Genomic DNA, 21,058 nt, shown 5'->3' with positions numbered 1-21,058 from the left:
GTTGGAGATTAGCTTCCAAGCTTTCGACGGCTAGCTCTGCCATCTTCTTCAGGGACGAAGTGATGTGGGACGAAGAAAATCGAAAAATCGAAGGAGAATTGGGAGGAAAATTTAAAAGGTACGCAAAACGCGTCCTTGCAAGTGGGTTGGGGGCTGTACAAAACTAAATATGTGAGCTCCAAGCCTGTTGGCCACTAGTCTCACTCCGGGTTACGCTGCTCCCCTGAAGGAGCTCTAGAAAATTTTGAAGGGGAAGCCGAAATTGGACGTAGCCTCTTAGGTACCACATACGCGAGGGGGCTGACATTGATCAATTGATCACGGAACGGGGCGAGGAGGAGTTGGCTGGTGTTGCCGTTAGAATGGCAAGACGCCGTCATCTGTTGTTCGATGACAAAGCATGTGAAGACCGTCGGAAGAAGCGCCGTGAAATCTAATCTGCAATTTGAGAGGTCCCTGTCCTTTCAATTTGCGACTTATTGAGTGACCTCGTATATTTAATAGACTATTTATATTACCTGAACTAGGGCATACATCGTTTATAAAAAAGGTGGAATATATATGGGGAAGGGCATATAGGTCCGTGGCCCATTTCTTATAGGGCTCATTCCGACATTTGTCTTACGCCTGAGGAAAACCACGGAATACCTTAGGCGAGATGAGTTGTCTCATGTATAAGAGACTAGCCAATTTGGCTATTATGTAGGAGGTGATTGTTGTCATGAGCCTTGTTGAATCGTCTCAATATTGAGACAAGCCATTTGGCTATATGATGGCTCAATTACGAAGAGGGGGAGAGATGTAATTAGTTGATTAATTTAAAGTAATTAGGGAGATTAATGGGGATATGAATGCAGATCCGTGGCCCATTTCTTTTAGGGCTCATCCCGACATTTGTCTTAGCGCCTTAGGAAAACCACGGAAAAACCTTAGGCAGGATGAATGATAGCGATTAAATGGGCCGATCCCGGAAGCACTGCAATACCGGGCCAACCCGTGACAGAGGTGGAGCAAGCTCCTAGCACTCCGTCATTTTCCAAAAATCAGTTTAATATTCTGGTTCTGCAATGCAGGACGTATCAGATATTAAGCTGATAAGAACAGATATTACACTTTGATCTTAGCCAAAAGGCCGAGAAGCGATTGATGTGGGACCACGTCTAGCCGGTATATATGCAAGAGTAGGGCTTCCAGCTGCGGGCCAATCAGGAGCTAGTTCCTAGTCCCGACCGCCAGGCGCATTCTGGTTGGTGGACACGGCAGCCAATCAGGAGCTACTTGCTGGTCCCGACTGTCTGCCGTGTGCTGGTGGTCTAAGCGTATTGATGGCAGGTTTCCATGCTGTACTCAGCTGTAGACTCCCGTCTCTGTTGAAATTATTGCCATCTAGCTGGATTTAATAATAATAATAATAATAATAATAATAATAATAATAATAATAATAATAATAATAATAATAATAATAATAATAAAAATAATAATTTATTATACAGAAAATGTTACAGGCGTGTATTGAATTATTTTCCTTTTCCTTTACAGTGACAGGTAAAACACCAGGTGATCAGATTATGCCTGAGCTATATCAGAATATTATGCTTCTTCGACAGATACCACGTTTTTGGTAAGTGATGAAGAGGACCCAAGATTGGGTGGACTGCCAATTCACAAGATTTTGCTTCGTAGAACTATGTTCACTTACTACACTGTTATTATTATTATTATTATTATTATTATTATTATTATTATTATTATTATTATTAGGTACTCCAACGATACAAGTACCCTATTTCATCCCGCAATCGAACCTGCGATCTTCTCGCATGCAGCGCATGTATGTGTACATCCATCATACCTCTCCCCGCATCGAAGCCTCAGGACGAATTTCTAAGTTATCAATTTCTATCACGACTCCCCCGTTTCCCCTATCACAGAACTAGGAGGGAATCACAGTTATACTTTTCTTGTTATTTCTACAATAAACAGAGGTTATTTTAAAAACAGTCTTTCCTTAAATTTCACCATAATTTCGTACCATCATCCCACCCACAAGCCACAGCCATTTTGTCCCATTTCCCCTCTCACTACACGTCGGAGACGGACGTCAACGGAGGCCAGCATACGACAAATGACGTCCAATGTAGGACCTAACATCGATACCTCATTCCCCTTTACGCTTCGGCCATTTTGTCCCGTCACTCCCGTTTCCCCTCCCCACCTCGACTACACGTCAGAGAGGAACGACCACGGAGACCGGTATACGACAATTGGCGCCCAACGTGGGGCATAACATCGATACCTCATTCCTCTTTATGCTTCGGCCATCTTGTCCCGTCACTCCCGTTTCCCCTCCCCACCTCGACTAAACGTTGGAGAGAAACGACCACGGAGACCGGCATACGACAATTCCAATCTACTCTGGCAAAACCTTTTCTGAGTCCACAAATACTATATACACTTCTTTATTCTTCTTGAGGTATCTTTCGCAGCAGTCCAATTGCATCTTTCGTACCTTTTCCTTTCTTGAAGCCAAACTGCTCATCTTTCAACTGTCCTTCCGTCTTAGAATATAAACGTCGATTCAGTATTCACAGGAGAATCTTCGCCGTGTGCCTTATACTCTTTCACATGTTATTTCTTTTAAATTATTTCATTGAAATTGTCTTGTTCATTTTTTCCATTTCAATATCAAGTGAAAAAACTTCTTGGTAACCTGCTGTTTTCGATTTCCTTATTAGTCCGTACAGAAATTTTTTTCTTCCTTAAAATGCAATTTGTTGTTGTTCTTGGTAAGTGTCTAGCATTGTAAAAATGTTATCATGGAATAGAATGTTGATCCTTTATAATCCACCAATGTGGAGGCCAGATTTTCATTGTTCTTATTTATTTCAAACCCAAGTTGCTATGTATGTTATGGAAATTTCATTAAAAATTTTATGAAACCTTACTTTATATCAACGTGACAAAAAGCTACACTTAATTTGTCATCGATTCCTTGAAAATAAAAGTTTTTTTTATATATATTTACGGGGGCACTCATTACCACAGATTCTATAATTACCATGTCCGGTGGCAGAGCCCCAATTTCTGAGCTGTCAACAGGTTTATTTTTATATATGCCTATTTTACAATATAGAAAATTTTATTTCTTTGGAATTTTGCACAAACATAACGCTCTCTAGAATCTCGAAACGTACAACCACATTCATTACACCTACACAGCGACTAGTATTATTTTCAAGCATCGATACTGATGGGTTTAAACCATATTTTATTACCCTTTTATCAATAGTTTCATGGAAACCGAATGCCAACAGGACAATTGTGAATTCCTGTCTGCAGTTTGATATAAAATGCTATTGTACAAACCATTGAGAAGTGCAGGAATCAGGGTGGTGATGTAGTACAGTTCTCTGATCGTTTTTAGAACACAAGTACAACTTGGTACACAATTTTTATAGAGAGTTTCTTAGACGTCATAATTTTCCCTTTCAGTGAAAAATCCCAGACCTGACCAGACCTCGAACCTGGGCCGCCTGCGTGACAGGCCGGAGGTGTGACCACTCAGCCACCACAGGAGTCAACTACGACGGTTACCTAGCGTCTGAATGAAATGAAGGTGGTAATGCCAGCGAAATGAGTTCAGCGTCCAGCGCCGAAAATGACCTAGCATTTGCTCTTAATGGGTTGAGGGAAACCACGAATAAAATCGCAACCAGGTAACCTACCCGAACCAGAATTAACCCCGGGTCCGCTCGTTTCACGATCAGACATGCTGTAATGCTTTTCACGCGACTTAGTTCATGAGTCTCATCTTCTTCGTGGCTACAATATTTTATCTGCAATAGTTAACTTAACCGTAACTAACAGCGAATGAGTCATAACATTGCAATTAATAGACAACGTTGCTTAAGCGCAGATGGGTCATGTTGCTGTGGGCGGCAAATAAGCTGCATTTGCCTACCGATCCGGAATTTCTATCGGAAGTGGGTTCAATTCCCGTTTGGACTGATTACACAGGTCTACAAAGAAAAAAAAAATTGAGACCTTTTTGAAATCTAATAACTGATTTTGTATATTCAAACTGTATGGATAACAGAAATGACTTCCATTTTCCTGTATCACTTCACGTTTCTAAAGAATTATATGTAATACAAATCTTTATAACATGTTTAAATTAACGATATTCAATATATGGGAACCTTATGACCAACACACAAACAGACACTGGATTCTGTTGTTTCCTTAATATACATACAGCTTAGATTTTAGAACATCAAAATTATTAACACATTAACTTATGACTTATTGTAATATATAAATGTTCAAGGGAAAAACTTATATGGAAATACATTTTATTCAGTGCCTTAGTAAATTGCTTCATTAAGCTAAATTTTATATGTAGGGGCGGTAACAGAATTTTTTCAGGATTTACTAAGCACTTCTTCATTACGTTCTTGGAACAGTGTCTGTCTTATAGGCCATTCTCGTTTTGTCCAGTGATTCTGTCTATGTCGACTGTCCCATTCACATATGTAACATGGGTACTTGGCATAACCCTGTTGTTGTCCTAACAACATGCACAAAATCTTCAAATCACCGCAGAGCATCCATTAATGTTTCTTGTACTTGACTTTTTCGAGTAGCCGCTCAACATTTTCATACGTTTTCTTGAGATGGATAGAATGAGCGACTGGAACTGATACTAGAAGGTTACTATTATGTAGTAACACACCTTTCAAACTTCTCATGCTTGAATCGATGAAGAGCCTTCATTCATTTGTTTTGTACTCAGGTCTTGACATTTTATGAGGTTTGGAATGTCAGTGCAATGTACTAAAGTGTCTACTTGGTTAAAATACTGTTGTAGATCTTTCTCTCAATTTCTGTAAAAGGTTATGTAGGTTCCTGCAGCTAGCAGATTCTTCTCTTTCAGCTTTGAAGCTATAAGTTCTGAAGTGTCTTTGGGAGATTTAAATCTCTCATAAAATCATTCAGCTCATTTTGTGTGAAAGGTTGGAGCATGCCTTGTGTATCTGCCCAATCAGAATCTTCAGATGACTCGACAGGTATAGAATTTGTTTCAGGATGCTGTATATGAAGGTTATTAGGAGGGTTTGGTACAGGAATATCAAGACCATGTGGTACATGGTCTAAGCAGATTCCAAATCAGGATAAATCATTCCTTTTTTGTTTTTTGTATTGAAGCCTTTAACTTTGCAAATACAAAAATAGTAGTCGTCAGTATGGTTTTTTGGGTCATGCCACACCATCGGAATTCCAAAACTAAGGGCTTTCTTCTTTCCCTTTAACCTGTTACTTAATTCCGCAATAAAACACTGAACGCTTTATGAGGGGCCCATGGTTTATCCTGATCGTCCAGCTTAATTCCAAAGTAAGCAAAATAAACGCTTTTAACATGTAAAGTTATATTGTGTCTCTGTTTTGGAATCATGAAACGTCCACAAATATAACAAAATATATTTGGATCGTTCAAACACTGTCTTCTGTTCAAGGTTATAGCACAACAAACAAACTAAACCACACCAAATAGTCGACAGAAACACACTGCATTAGAATAGACTTCTCAGAACTGGTTGATGTAACTTTTCTCCAGTGTCCGCTATTACAACAGTAGAAAGTGCTGCCATTTAATCATAAAATATTGTCACCTCCAAGAACACAGTGATGCAAAATTAACAAAATTAGAGTGATTGCTTACTCTCAAATAAATAGTTGTGCTCCATTTTAATTGGAGATATTGTGTCTTTTTTAATGTCTTAATAATCACAAATACTGAAATTATTAAAAATTGGTATGTGATAGGACAAAACCGTTGACATTTCTGGAGTCAGGTGAACAAAGTGAATATGAAACAAGTGTCAAAATCAAAAAAGGGAAAATCTGTGTTGACCTGTGTTATCTGATTGAGTTTTGTTCCGAGATTTTCCCCAATCTTAAGGCGAATGTAAGGCAATCTCTACCTCATCTCCCCAAACACTATCTCGTTATCAAGAGCTCGGATGTTTGGCAAAATGTCTTTTTACTGGGTGGAAGTAAGTCATTATTTGCATAGATATAAATGTGATCTGGAGTAAATCAAAGTGATAGGGCCAATTTTTATTTTGCTCATTTTGCCTTTTTAAGGTTTCTTAATAATAAATACCTTTTTTGTAATTTTAAAACAACATTTCTTGTTTATTTCCAATTTTCTAATTAATTGTAATGTAATGTGTATGAAATTTAAATATTTGAACAACGACTAACTTTACTAACAATAGTAAATAAAAGTAATATTTATTTAGGTGCTTAATCTGCTAATAATCGTGGTTTAATACTATTGGTGTAATATGAATAATGATCGACAATCCACAGTTACAAATATAATATTGTCATGTCTTCACGGTACCAACAATCAGCTTTATACTTTTAAATATTAAGCTCGTTCTCATAGAAGTTGTCACGTAGCTTTTCCAAGCGTTCATATTTTCAAATCTTACTGTTACAATTTTGTGCTACACGTGTTTATTATTATAGGAGAAAGAAATTTGAGTGAGGAATAGTGAGTTATTTTTGTCAGGTGACAGAAGGTATAAGATCGGTTAGCTAGAATATCTGAATTCAGTAAACCATTGAAAAGTAAACTTCAGGTTTACGTTAGTGAATTTGGTGCCCGTGGTTTTTCAACCGATGGAACAGTTTTGTTATATGAGGTTTGTGAAAAGACAGTTAATCACTAAAAGTATTTTATAAGTCAACATGTGTCACCTACGAAGTAAATATGTGAGTTATGTTTTTATAATTTAAGTTTATTGCTAAAATATCTTATGCCTTTCAAAGATTATTGTGCCTTTTTTACGTTTTATTGCCTTTTTTGCCTGCCTATTTTAACTTTTATAAATGCCTAAACACCTGGGCTCTAGTTATCACCAATTCCACCGACGCTAAATAACCGAATAGTTGATACTGCATCGTTCAATAATCGAGTAAAAATAATAAAAAGCTCCGATCTCCAGGAACTACGTCGCATGAAAAGGATTAGGCCTATAACCGTTATTCCACACCGGTAGACTCTCCCCACATTACGCTCTCAGGGTCGATTTGACTATATTTTATCATAGTTACGTAAAGACAATTACTTAATCCTCTAAAATGAGACAACTCACACTGTCTGTGATTTTTCGTTGTTTTTCTTGGGTACTAATACAAATGTAGGGAACAATAGGCCTATTGAGAGAAAAGGCTCATGGACCTAAATAATTTCTCCGTCATATGTTTAGGAATTTTGTAAGTTAAGGTTTCCACAATTCGGTGTCTTGTCTTTCGCTTGAAGCTTTGGGGACTTCCGGAAGTGCTTATTGTGTCTTCAATCGCTTAGGCAAAGGCCTCGGTTTCTTTGACTAATGATAGTAATGGTCGATTGTAAATTTGACTGAATCTCGAAGAACTGATTGGAATAAGTTTGTCAAACCTATGGAAAGATATGTTACAGTGAAGAAGATTTAAAATTATAAGTTAAAAATAAACAAATACCGAAAGAAGACTGGATAATCCATTATAGCAGATTTTGGAATGAAACAGACAGAAAGAAAAACGATGTGAGGAAGTAGAAGAAAATAACGTGGAAACAATTTAAGATTAAAAAGAATATATTCAAATAAAATTATATTAGAAGAATTAAATTATGCATTAAGAAAGTAAAAAAAAAAAAGGAAGAGACCTGGTGTGGAGAGTCTTAATATGAAACTCCTCAAGTATAGAGGAGAAGAGCTGAAGACTACTCTGTACAAACTCTTTCAAAATACGTGAAAATACAATCAAATCTGCCACGATTGGGAATACAGCTTAACAAAAAACATACGTAAGTAAAAATCATATAATGATTGTAAATGTCACAAAGGAATCTCCCTATTAAGTAGTGCAAAAAAATAATTTGTTAGTGTTTGAAGAACAAAAACATAAATTTTATGAGAACAAATTTTAAGAAGAAGAATGTCGTTTCAGAAGCATTCGGGGAAGCAATGATATATATTTATACACCTTCCAACGAATAACAGGAAAACGAGCACATTTGAATTTACATGCCATTGACAGATTGTGGAAAAGCTTACTAGGTCTATAATGTAAAGAAAAAAAAATTCTGGACCATATTATATAATGACAGAAGAAATGTCGTAAACAATCTGTTATCAGCTATTAATATCCTATACAATAATACGAGAATATGTATAAAATATAGAAAAAAATATATCAGGACCGACAAAATAGAAACAAAGTAATAAAACAGGGCTGTGGTTTACCCCCAACTCATTTACATATCCTGTATATTAATATATCTATATATATATATAATTTGAACTGGTAATGGAAATTAAGGGAAAACGGCTGGACGGATTTTAATAAATGATCCCTCATTTTGAAGCTTGGAACTCAAAGTTTTTCGGAAAAATAGTAGTTTTCAGTGAAATGTCAATTTTTAAACATAATTTTCCTATTTTCCAAAATCCATCTGTCGTCAGTTTTGAGAACTAGCTAATAGCATTCACGGCCGACTTGATATACCCTTCGCTTTTTTTTTTTTTTTTTTTTTTTTTAAAGGAGAAGCGAAGCGAGCATCAAGTCGGTCGTGTTGCATTTCAGAATAAAATAAAACACATACTACAGTAAACAATATTACACGAAGGCCATGATCTGCAAGAATGCTGACATATTTAGAGCTCAAATTAAATTGGTTATTAAAAACTTAACCTACTAAAAATGATTTACAGGTTCGATTCTGTGGTGTGTAATTTTCTGGATACAGCTGTGTATTGGATATTAAAAACTACAAAACTTGAGGTGGTTTGATGACATTATTACCATTAGAAATGAAATATTATTGTAGTTAATGTCATGATGTGACTATTTTTAATTAATTATACATATTAATGCTATATTGATGATATGAAAGTGAAACGTTTTAGGATTATATGAATAGATGTAGTGAATAACTTAAATTAGATTTTGATTTCTATATTGGCGGCTATATAGTACATACAGTATATGTTACTCAAAGCTATAAAACTTACGTAAGATAATAATATTATTAAAAAATCAATTTTTTTTTTTATAATTATTAATCAAGTGGAGTTGGATCTTTTTCATATATTTAATGGCGGTGTGGTGTAGATATTTATATGCGTGGTTCTCTTCAGTATTGGCTCGAGAGAGTATCTTTCATTGTTATGGTAGCAAATAACTTTCCGAATGTCTGGTATTCTTCGTTGAAAATAAATCTGAAAAATGTTTATTTGAACGTCTAATGAACTTAGTTTGCAGCATTTGCTGCACTAGTATTTATATATTAATAGAATAGTACATAATGGAAGTCAGTGACAAAAGGGGAGTATGAAATTAACAGAAAATAAAATTATGAAGGCACTTCTGCATACAGACGACCAAATTATTACTTTCAAATCTGAAGATGAAATTACAAACCACAGCATATTATCAGCTACATGAAATTACCACAAAATACTCCTTAAACATGTCAAAATCTAAAACGAAATCAAAGATCTTATGAGGGTTAAAAGTGATATTGATGGAAAAGTTATTGAACCAGTTACCACTTTCACTTACCACAAATATGGAAATAAGTAGAGAAGTCACGGCGTGAGACAGGATATACAAATATTTAGTTTAAACGAAAAAGTAGAAAAAATTAAAAACTGGTCACAGCACCTCGAAGGAATATAATACGATCGGATTCCAAAAATAATGTTAAATTTATTATTGTAAACCGATAGGACCACGAAACATAGGAAGGCCAGCACTTTGATGGATAGATCAAGACTAAGATTAGTGATAAGAGTATTCGAATAAAAAGAAAGGAATTATTCGATTCTTGTATGAGAGGCAGACAGAATGTAATACCTATTTTTTTCTCTCTCTTACATTGCACAACAGCCAAAATATTCACGATTAATTTGTCACTTTTCAATTTAATCTCTATATTATGGAGCACAAAATATTCTCTTTTATTTTTACATTTTGCTGAATGTCGTTGCAGCCAGATGGTAATTTGGGTTATCTTTTAGTAGGCCTATGTAAAATATACAGGCTGTCGAAGCGCCCGTATTACGTCACACTACAAGCAATATAAATACAACAAGGTTCACTTTTCAGGAAGATGAAGTACAATCATCGCTCTGAATGAAATTTTGTGCGGGTTCTTGAGAGCACGTCGAGCAAGCGATTTGAATTGGAAGAAGTAGAGGTAGTAGTAGTAATAGTTGTTACAGAGAGTAATTAATATTAGGACTAGGAATAGTAAAATGGCATTATGGTAAGATTAGTAGTGTAAATATCAATAATAGTAGCAGAGATAGTGGTAGTAGTATTAATACAGGGACATCATTTTATTTTTACTAACATTTCTAATATTAACCTGACTATACCTTTGGATTAACGGTTGAGAACCGGAAACACTGTTTGCTACTCCCTTCCACGACTGGAGTTCGATGATACTGCGTAATATACAAACACATCACTTAACTAGGTATAGGCGGGAAGAAAATTAGTTCATCCATTTACGTAAACTAGGAAACATCGCGATATTGTGTTTGATAATTTTCATTAAGTTTTTGTTTAATCAAAATACAGCACTGTATTAAGCATAATTGTTTTTACTCACGAACTGAGCTATCCATTCGGACATACCTATTCATTATGCAGTGTATATTAATACTGTCTACAGCACATTAGCGTACAGTATAGAGAAAGAAGTTAAATTGAAAAATAATCATAATATGGATATTTAAAAACACTTTTTTAAAATGGTGGATGTTCATTTTTTACGAGCTTCAGTTCTTTTGTGCATATTATCGCACTATAGATTATTGTACCTAATTCTAATTACCAGTTTCATCCTTCGTACTAATAACTCATGTTCCTAATCTATAAAAGAGTACCTTACGTACTGTAAATTCAATATTCACTTCTGCCCGATCGGAAAAGATAAAATTACTCAGACATGGTATCTACTAAAATTACTCAGACATGCTATCTACTGTCCGTCCAAGTGGTATTGTCGCAAGATCGTAGAAAGGGAGGAACTCATGTGACAGTTAATTACTTAACGAGGCCTTTTATTCAAGTTATTTTAAATAGTTGTATAATATTACGTAGACGTCCAATTCCTAACAGAAATTAATGTTTTGAGAAAAGAGCTAAGACAGCCCAGCCACTAGCCTTTACAGAAGGACAAGCAGAAGCGGGTGGGAGAAACTGGGATGCGACGCAACGTAGGCAAACGGACGACAGTACCTGTGCGAAAATATGATTCAATATTGAAAGCTCTTTCGTCACTGGAAAATGCGAACGTATTTCTGGAACGTACTATACTCACTAACTCAGTACTGCTTACTTTGACTGTATACGCGGCCTTGGTTCTGTGTGGAGGAAGATTGCAAGTTTACTAGTAGAGGAGGTGGGAGTGAAATACATTAAAAAACTCAGGTAAAATAAAAATTCAAGAAAAAAATAAAATAATGTCCCTGTAGTAGCAGTAAGAGTATAAGTTGTAGGACTAGTAACAAGATTGCTAGTATAGTATAAATATCAATAGTAATAGAAGTAATGGTGGTAGTAATAGCAGTAGCTAGAGTATACGCAGGACTAGTAATAGGAAAAAGTAGCATTCGTATCAATTGAATCGGTCATTGCAGAAAGGGGATAAGTCATGAAGAACGTGAAAATGAGTTAAGAGTGCCATTAGTTTCTCCAGACCTAGACACACATTTCCATACAGAAATGGGACAAATTTGCTCATTCTCAACGCGAAGCAGAGTACCATAAGCAGCGCAGTCATTGCAGAAAGGGGACAAGTCAGCGACTTACCTTCTTTCTGCACTGACTGACGACGTGACGCAACTGAGTGCCGCGGATCTAATACCTAAGTTACGCGCCCATCAGCTGATAAGGAAAATGACAGATAAGCTAGAAGTAGTGATCCAGGGGAAGAAAACTGTGTTATTAGTGGTAAACGTAAACGCAATGAGATTAACTACCGCAGAAATGTAAATAAGAAAAATAAACTGAAGACATTGGAACGTCAATTCCATTGGGAAGTCTGTAGCAGCCCGTACGACAGGAGAACAATGTGGGTAAGAAACTACTCTTTGTTTGTTTAGAAGCAACTTTGGGTCATCAATTTTCAACATTCACAATTTCAAAGACCATACGGCGCACTTCTATTCCTATCATGAAGGTATAGGCCACAAATCTTCAAATGAAGTGTGTTCCTTCTGAACTACATTGAAAATAATGTCCCTTCTTCAGTCAAGGAATTGTATCTTTTCTCTGATAACTGTGGAGGGCAAAACAAAGATCATACCTTAATTCGATTGTTGCTTGCACTGACCCAAATGGGGAGATTTAACAAAATCATTCATTATTTTCCACAACGATGCCATTCATTTCTTCCCTGTGACCTCAACTTTGGTGTAGTCAAGCGCTAACTAAGGAAGACAGACAAAGTATATGTGCCAGACCAATACAATACCTTGATCCACCAGGCAAACACAAACAACAGATTTACTGTAGAATCAGTTACTACTGATAATATTTTGAATTTTAAATACTAGTCTCCAGAGAATTACAAGAAAACCACCTGCTCATTAGACACACTGAGGAAGAAAGGGAAAGATAAGAATATGTTTTCTTCAGCACAATTCAGTGAATTTGTTTACTCTAAAGATGATCCAGGATGTGTGATTGCCAGTTTGTTCATTGGTAGTCAAATGAGGAAACACAGATTCTGTATGAAAAAAACAGGTTCTGGACGCATAGTAATGCCTACACAAAAGCATAAAATGGGAAAATTCCCATTAATACGAAAAAAACTTGGAGACATCGAAAGTTAGGCAATACATTCCATTGGAACACACTTTCTTTTACGAAGAGATCCTGAACTGACCACCTTGTGACAAGGAATCTAAAAATGACGTGGCTTCCAAGTCTAACAATGCACTCTATAACAATTGAAACAAATGATTTTGTGTAGTACTTTAGTGTATTTTTATTGTGCTCTCCTATATGCAGCTTTTAAGTATTAGTTTAAAAGTAGAGTTTTGATTTAAAACTGTGATATAAAATTGCATATTGGTATATTTATGTAGTAGGAATAATGATTAAAATGCAAAAATAATTATATAAATGGTGACAGTAATGTAGTAATTACACACAAAAACATCGTTATCATTGTAATTATTAGCATTTAGTTTCTTTTCAAATATTACATTAGCCCAAAATTGTAAATTACATATTTTTTTCTTTTATATTTAACAATTCCTTGCAGAAAGGGGATAATTCATGGTTCGATTAAACAACTTTAAACACAAGTGTTTGAGATGTCATATGTCTAACATGATGTATTATACTTCACTATTCATAAACAAAGTAAGAAAACATATTTATAGTGATTACTCCAGTATTGGAAGAAGAAAACAGTTTTTATTGATTATCTCGAAAGTAAGATTTTATGACTCATCCCCTTTCTGCAATGACCGATTCGTTATTTTTTTTAGTAGGTTATTTTACGACGCTATATCAACAGCTTTGGTTATTTAGCGTCTGAATGATATGAAGGTGATAATGCCGGTGAAATGAGTCCGGGTTCCAACACCGAAAGTTATCCAGCATTTGCTCATATTGGGTTGAGGGAAAACCCCGGAAAAAACCTCAACCAGGTAACTTGGCGCGACCGGGAATCGAACCCGGGCCACCTGATTTCGCGGCTAGACGTTCTAACCGTTACTCCACAGGCGTGGACTTCATTATTTTAGTAGTAGCATAAATTGTAATAGATGGAATTGTGACAGTATAGCTGTAGTAGCAATAGTAGTATTAGTGGTAGATATAACAAATTTTAAACACCCACAAATTTATTAACGCGATTTTCCTTCCCTCGAACGGATTAATCTGTCCACAGAGTAATAAAAGTGAATTTGATTAGGTACCATACGGAGACTTGTGGACTCGAAAACACTGACCTCATCACGTGGACGATGTCGATTAATACTCCTGGATACTATTACATTAATTATCATTTAACCTTTTCATCCTACGCACCGAACTGAGGTAATCCCTTCCGGCCAGCAGCGGTGCATTTATAGCGGTCACTTTACAAGCAAGCAGCCTCCTTGCTATCGTGCCAGCGGCTTGGTACTACATAATCAATCAACTTCGTGTGTGAAACGTTCGTGGAACACGCACGCTTGCACATACATACACACACGCACATTCATGGAGGGGCAGATTCACCTCGATTGGGTGGGACGATCATTACCGCCTTGTTAGGGCAGAGTCTGTTCATATATGCGGCACACAAACAAACGAACGAGGGTTTCAACGCAAGAGTCCACCAGCCTGAACACCACCCAGATCGGTATCTGCGACCCATTCTTATGCTATTTCGAGCGTCTCTGGTCTCACCTTCTTGCAAAAAACGTTTCAGAGGGTCCAGAACGTAGTTTAAACAGTAGTTAAAGACTGTATTCAGGCTTGTACTGTACTTCACTTTTAAGTCACTTGAAGAAAAACTAGGACGAGCAGCACATGATATTGCAATATGGAAATACAGTGTCAGCTATTGAAAGTAAGTAGGTATATGACAAGGAAAGAGAGATAATAATAGAAGTATAACAATACATGATTGTAACCTACCTACTTGCTCATATAACGCTTTGAGTATATCCTCACAGGTTAAATATTTAGGCATTATTATTGACCAACATTTAAAATGGGACAAGCATATCTCCTTCCTGTGTACCTGATTGCTAAAACAATCCACAAATTTTCCATTCTACGCTCTTATTTACCTGTTTATGTTCTGCGTACTGTGTACTTAGCTCTGTTTCAATCAATAATTCAGTATGATATATTTGGTTGGGGAGGAACGGCAAAATCGACTCTCCATCCTTTCAATTTGCTCCAAAAAAGAAATATCAGAATTTGTCTATATAAACCTTTTGATTACCAAAAAAAAAAAATATATATATATATATATTTTTTTTTTTCAGGAATTTGGTGTATCAAATCTAGAACAAATTTATAAACAAACATTGCTGATTTATTTCCATAAAAATCACAATAAATTTAAATTTGATCCTCATGAATACCATACGAGACAGAACTACAGTTTCTTTCTAAATACTCTCAAATGCCACACAACTGCTGGATTAAAACACAGCATGAATTTTGGACCCGAAATATACAATGCATTAATTAGAGCTTACCCTGAGCTAAGTACATTTAACACACATATATTTAAGAAACAAATCAGATTAATTATTTAATTGTTTAAGCTACTTGAGTTAAAAATTGATACTCTAATATTCATGTACTTTTGTATTTTCTTTTTGTATATAGACCCTATCATTACATGCTGTATGTATTTTACCATTTATTAATGTTATTGTGCTCAATGAACTCTCTTAATTTTGTGTTATATTTTGTATAACTGATCTGAACTGCGCCCGAGCACGAGCTTCTGCTCTTAGAAAAAAAACATTTAAGTAACTCAATAAAGAAATTTAAGAGCTAAAACACAAGAAGTTATATTGTTTTTCAGTACAAAATTGATATTTATAGCTAGATCTACATTGTAGGTTTCCAATTTTGTATTGCATATTGCAATACGTAACTTACAATACTAATTAAAATAATTTAACTTCTAAAAAAAGCCGTGCATAAATTAAATAAATTAGATTATTGAGCACCTAAAGAATAAGGCAAACTTACCGAGCGAGTTGGCTCAGACGATAGTGGTGAACTGGGATCCGGTGTGGCTTAGTGGATAAAGCGTCAGCACGTAGAGCTGAAACCCGGGTTCTGGTCCCGGTGCCGGAGAGAATTTTTCTTCGCTCCACCCGTCCTTCATCATATGATAATGCAGAAGTCCTGCACGGAAATATACGTACTTCAGTACATCAATATGCGTAAATAATCACTTACTGATTTAAGACGGCGCTCAATCCGTGGGATCCCGGCCAGTTAGTCACTCACCTCTGCACATAGTGTGTTGGACATTGTGCCAGTGTCACACACCTGTGGGTTGGCCACTAAAGGGAAACTAGAGGTGGAACTTAAACTGAGAGGGTTCAATCAGCGTCGGAACTGGAATCCGGTGTGGCTTAGTGGATAGAGCGTCAGCACGTAAAGCTGAAAACCCCGGGTTCGGGTCTCGGTGCCGGAGAGAATTTTTCTCCACTCCACCCATCCTTCATCATCAGACGATAGCGTTTGAGACTCGAATTCGGGAAGTTACGGGTTCAAAAACCCCATAACTGGCCAATCTGACTGCAGTTTTTCATAGTTTCCGTCAGTCACAAAAGCAAATACCGGATTAGAAATTTACATTCCATGATACAATACCGCCTCTATCACCAATATCATAAACATTAAACAAAATCTAAAATCAGTTACATAAACGTAACCCATCCACAGCACAAAATAGAAACAGAAACTCAACGATAGTAACCCCGGCATAGTGGTAACTGGTATACCCACAGATCTTAAGCATGCGATGTGACCACAGATGTTTTATTTATTTATTTAATTGGTTTATTTTACGACGCTGTATCAACATCTAGGTTATTTAGCGTCTGAATGATATGAAGGTGATAATGCCGGTGAAATGAGTCCGGGGTCCAGCACCGAAAGTTACCCAGCATTTGCTCGTATTGGGTTAAGGGAAAATCCCGGAAAAAACCTCAACCAGGTAACTTGCCCCGACCGGGATTTGAACCCGGGCCACCTGGTTTCGCGGCCAGACGCGCTGACCGTTACTCCACAGGTGTGGACACCAAAGATGTTAAAGCATGTATAATAAAATTGCAAAAAATAAAGTAAACATATATTTTCTATATTGCATAAAATTAAATAACGTTGTAATTCATTTGGCCATAGTTTACTAAGGGCAGGTTTTTCACTGCCAATCCTGCATTCTACAATATTTCCTATTTACTCCCTTTTTCTTTGTCTCGCATATGATCCAAATATCTTAATATTCATCATCAATATCTTCTACCCCCAAATTTTTTTCCCGTTCACCATTCCTTCTTGTGCATCCTTCAGTAGGCAGTTTCTTTCCAGCCAGGGACCCAATCAATTCCTTTTTGTCCTCCTGATCAGTTTCAACATCATTCTTTCTTCATCCACTTTTTCCAACACAGATTCATTTCTTATTCTCTCTGTCCATTTCACAGTCTCCATTCTTCTCCATATCCACATTTCAAAACATCCTTCTACAAATAGTCGCGTCTTCTCACTTCGTCGTAATATCCGTGTTTCTGTCCCATGCAATGCCATACCCCACACAAAGCAATTCACTAATCTCTTCTTTAGTTATTTTTCCAGAGGTCCGCAGAAGATGCTCCTTTTACTATCCAAAAGCTTCCTTTGCCATTGTTATCCTCTATTTGACTTCCTGGCAGCAGCTCATGTTACTGCTTATACAGTAGTACACCTCAAATATCTGAAGCTGTTCACTTTTTCTACTGCCTCGTTTCGAATTCGCACGTTTCTTTCATTATTTTTCCGATAACCATGGTCTTTTGTTTGCAATTTATCTTCTTTCCACAATGATCAGAAGTGGCATTTAGCTCCAATAGCATATCCCTTAGTATCGTCTCCTCTTCTGCTAACAACGCCATATCATCAGAAAATCTTATGCACTTTATTCTTTTTCCTCCTACTGTCAGTCCTTTCATGTTCTAAAACTTCGTGATTAAATGTTTAACATATCTGATTTCAAATACTGCCTATATACAGGGACATCACTTTATTTTTACTAACATTTTTAACATTAACCTGGCTATACTCGGAAACACTGTTAACCCCCTTCCATTACAGGAGTTTGGAGTTGCTAGTGCAATATGTAAAGAAATCATTTTACTAGCTATAGGAGGAGAGAAAAGTAGTGTATCCATTTATGTTACTGGGAAATATAGTATTACGATTTTCAGTTTGGTCATTACTTTACAGTATTTTATCAAAAAACAGTAGAATAGTAACAATTTTTTTTTCACAAGCTCAAGTCTTCAGGCGGTTATATACATTATGTAATGTCTACTTTATTCAGCATATTACTAACCTAATTTATTCCTGAGAATTTTGTGAGCACTTCCGTAAGAAACCCCAATTTCTACAGCTAACTTCTTGACCGACTTATTACGACCTCGCTGCATCCTTTCTCTAGCATCTTCTGTCACCTTTGTTGGCCATCTTACACTTTTCTTCCTTTCTGTAAACTCTGTTGCTCTAAATTTATCTACCACATTAATGACATTTCTACGAAAATATTCCGTAATGATATAATCAGGAAATTGTGAAGAAAAAAAAAAAGAAAAACTGTTGTTCACATTCGGTTATATTGTAATTCCAGTTTCCATCATCGTCCTTCATACCTACAAATAGTAAAACAAAACTCTTGTTTAAATAATGGTGTTAAGTACCATACCATATTATAGGGTACCGTACTTTCGGTAACTCTAATCTTCACTTGTGTTCAGTCCACACAGATAAATTAAGTTATGCTACACACCATACCTGTGTGAAAATAAACTTCAATAATATAAGCTTTTTCTTCTATAGAAAATGCAACATATTTCTGAAACACACTGTACTCTGTACTGTTTATTTCACTGCTAGCAACAGCGGCCGTAAGTTTGTGTGACTGACGTTAGCAAGGACATTAGTGAAAGGGATGGGAGTCAAGTACATTTAGAAACGCAGGTACAATAAAAATTGAAGTAAAAATAAAATGATGTCCCTGTACTATACTGAATGATCCGTAAATTATGTCATTAATTTCAAGGGATTACTCTCTAAGATATTTCAAACAAAGAGTTTTATACAATTTTGCTCGTTCTTACTTTCTTTTCGAGATAAAAATAGTTTGTTATGAAACATTTCATAGCGTGTAAATTGAACTCGCCATCGAATTTTTAGAGGCAGTAGAGTGATTTACAATCCAATGCAGCTCGTAGATATGTATTTCCCGTCATCCGAATTTTACCATTTGACACGGAAAATGATTGGTCTCCTGTAGCGTGAATTTGTCTAAGTGTCGTTCGGGTTAACGCGAGATTCACCGAAAACGACAAAAATTAAGCATCAAGAATGAAGCCAATCAAGTCGCAGCAGCTACGTATCTGTATGTTACGAAACGACATACCTATTGTGTACGCTGTGTTTACAGGCGTGCATGTTACATAGAGAGATTCGAAGCCAGGTCTTTGAAACGAGAAGAAAGAACTCTACTGCTAAGCATCCATAAAGCTTTCAAAGCGGGACTTAGTCCCTGTACAGCGACGAATTTCCGTGTCCAAAGGTGTACATGTGCATGGTATAGACATTGATGATCCTGTAAAGAAACATTTTTATTTCGGCTCTTACTTCCATATTGGAGATTCTACAATAGCATACTTGTGATTCTGTCTTCTAGGCGCTTTCTAGCAACAGCTCTTAAAGAATCTCATTTCATCTATTTGAATTCTTCGAGATATTTGTTTTGTTAAGAGTCCAGCAGTTCGAGACGTTGCAAAATTCGAACTGTCAATACTCATATACAGATCGGTCAGATTATCTATCGGCTGGTAGAGCGCAGGAGCTAACGCAGCGTGGTTGCGCCTGTCTCTCGGGATTTTCGCTCAGTAACGTTCCGCTCTTTTATACATATATTTTGTAAAGCATGCAAATGTTTTTATATGAATACGTAACGAGAAATAATCTGTGAGAGAAAGTTCCGCTCATATTTAAGTATATTATGTAAAGCATGCAAACAACTATAGTTGAGTGCATGATGAAAAATAACCTGTGAAAGAACGTTCCACTCATATATAAGTATATTATGTAAAGCAAACAACATAGTTTATTGCGTAATGAGAAATAACCTGTAAGAGAACGTTCCCTTCATATATATTGAACTAGGCCTGTATTATGTAAAGCATGCAAACAACTATAGTTTATTGCGTAATGAGAAATAACCTGTAAAAGAACGTTCCCTTCATATTGTGACAGCGACGTGAGATTCGAACTCACGACCAGCAGAAGGAAGTGCAAAGTCGGCTGTGTTTTGGGCGGGCTGCGCGCGCATCTGCCTCCTGGGGCATGGCTACGCGCGGTGAAGGAGGGGAGCAGCAGCGTGCGAGATTATTCGAGAATGCCATCCTAACATCCGTGGAAATCTTCTAGGCATCTATCGATTATTCGAGATCGCGAACTATCCAGAACTCGTACTTTCTCGCAACGTTAGTTTGGTTATAAAAGAAGAAACGCGAGCGAACTTGAGCAGTTTCAGTTTATTCAGCCAGTCAGTAAGCTAGCGTTGTGAACAGAGCAAGCCAGCCAGTCTTGTGTACCGGAGTTCGACTTGAGTGTGCGTCCGCAACTGTGTCAGCATCCGAAGGCCTGAGTTCGAGTGCAGTGGACCGCAGTTGGAGGGACCTGAGTTCGAGTACAGTGGAGTGTCTCTGAAGGTCTGTGGTTCGAGATACTGTGAACTCGAGTGACTGAGCTAGAAGAACTGTGAACTGAGAACTGACAGTTCTGTGTTGTAAATAGTGCTTTGTAAATATTAGTTAAGATTAAAAGTTCATTGTTGTTCGTAATAGTCCAAGTAAATTGTCATTGTCGTCAGTGGAGTGCAATAACGAACGCTGTGTTGCTGTGCGGAGAGCAAATCCCATTGTTGACGAGAGCGTTTAAGGTGAATTGTAGAAAGGAATTATTGTTGCTTTAAATAAAAGTTACATTGTTGAGTTGAAATAAATTTACAATATATTAAACTAGACCTATATTATGTAAAGCATACAAACAACTATAGTTCATTGCGTAATGAGAAATAACCTGTAAAAGAACGTTCCCTTCATATATTAAACTAGGCCTATATTATGTAAAGCATGCAAACAAATATAGTTCATTGCGTAATGAGAAATAACCTGTAAAAGAACGTTCCCTTCATATATTAAACTAGGCCTATATTATGTAAAGCATGCAAACAACTATAGTTCATTGCGTA

The 21,058-nt window shown here is 36.5% G+C and overlaps 1 non-coding gene across 1 annotated transcript; it reads right to left on the bottom strand.

The window, feature by feature from the left end:
- Positions 1–951: 951 nt before the first annotated feature.
- Positions 952–1,144, bottom strand: LOC138706831 (U2 spliceosomal RNA). The gene has a single exon (XR_011334080.1). It is a non-coding gene; the product is annotated as a U2 spliceosomal RNA (small nuclear RNA).
- Positions 1,145–21,058: the final 19,914 nt, after the last annotated feature.

This window comes from Periplaneta americana, chromosome 9 (genome assembly GCF_040183065.1).
Source record: "Periplaneta americana isolate PAMFEO1 chromosome 9, P.americana_PAMFEO1_priV1, whole genome shotgun sequence".
Taxonomy (NCBI): domain Eukaryota; kingdom Metazoa; phylum Arthropoda; class Insecta; order Blattodea; family Blattidae; genus Periplaneta; species Periplaneta americana.
The sequence above is the reverse complement of the archived record's forward strand: the minus strand, read 5'-3'. Positions and strand labels throughout refer to the sequence as shown.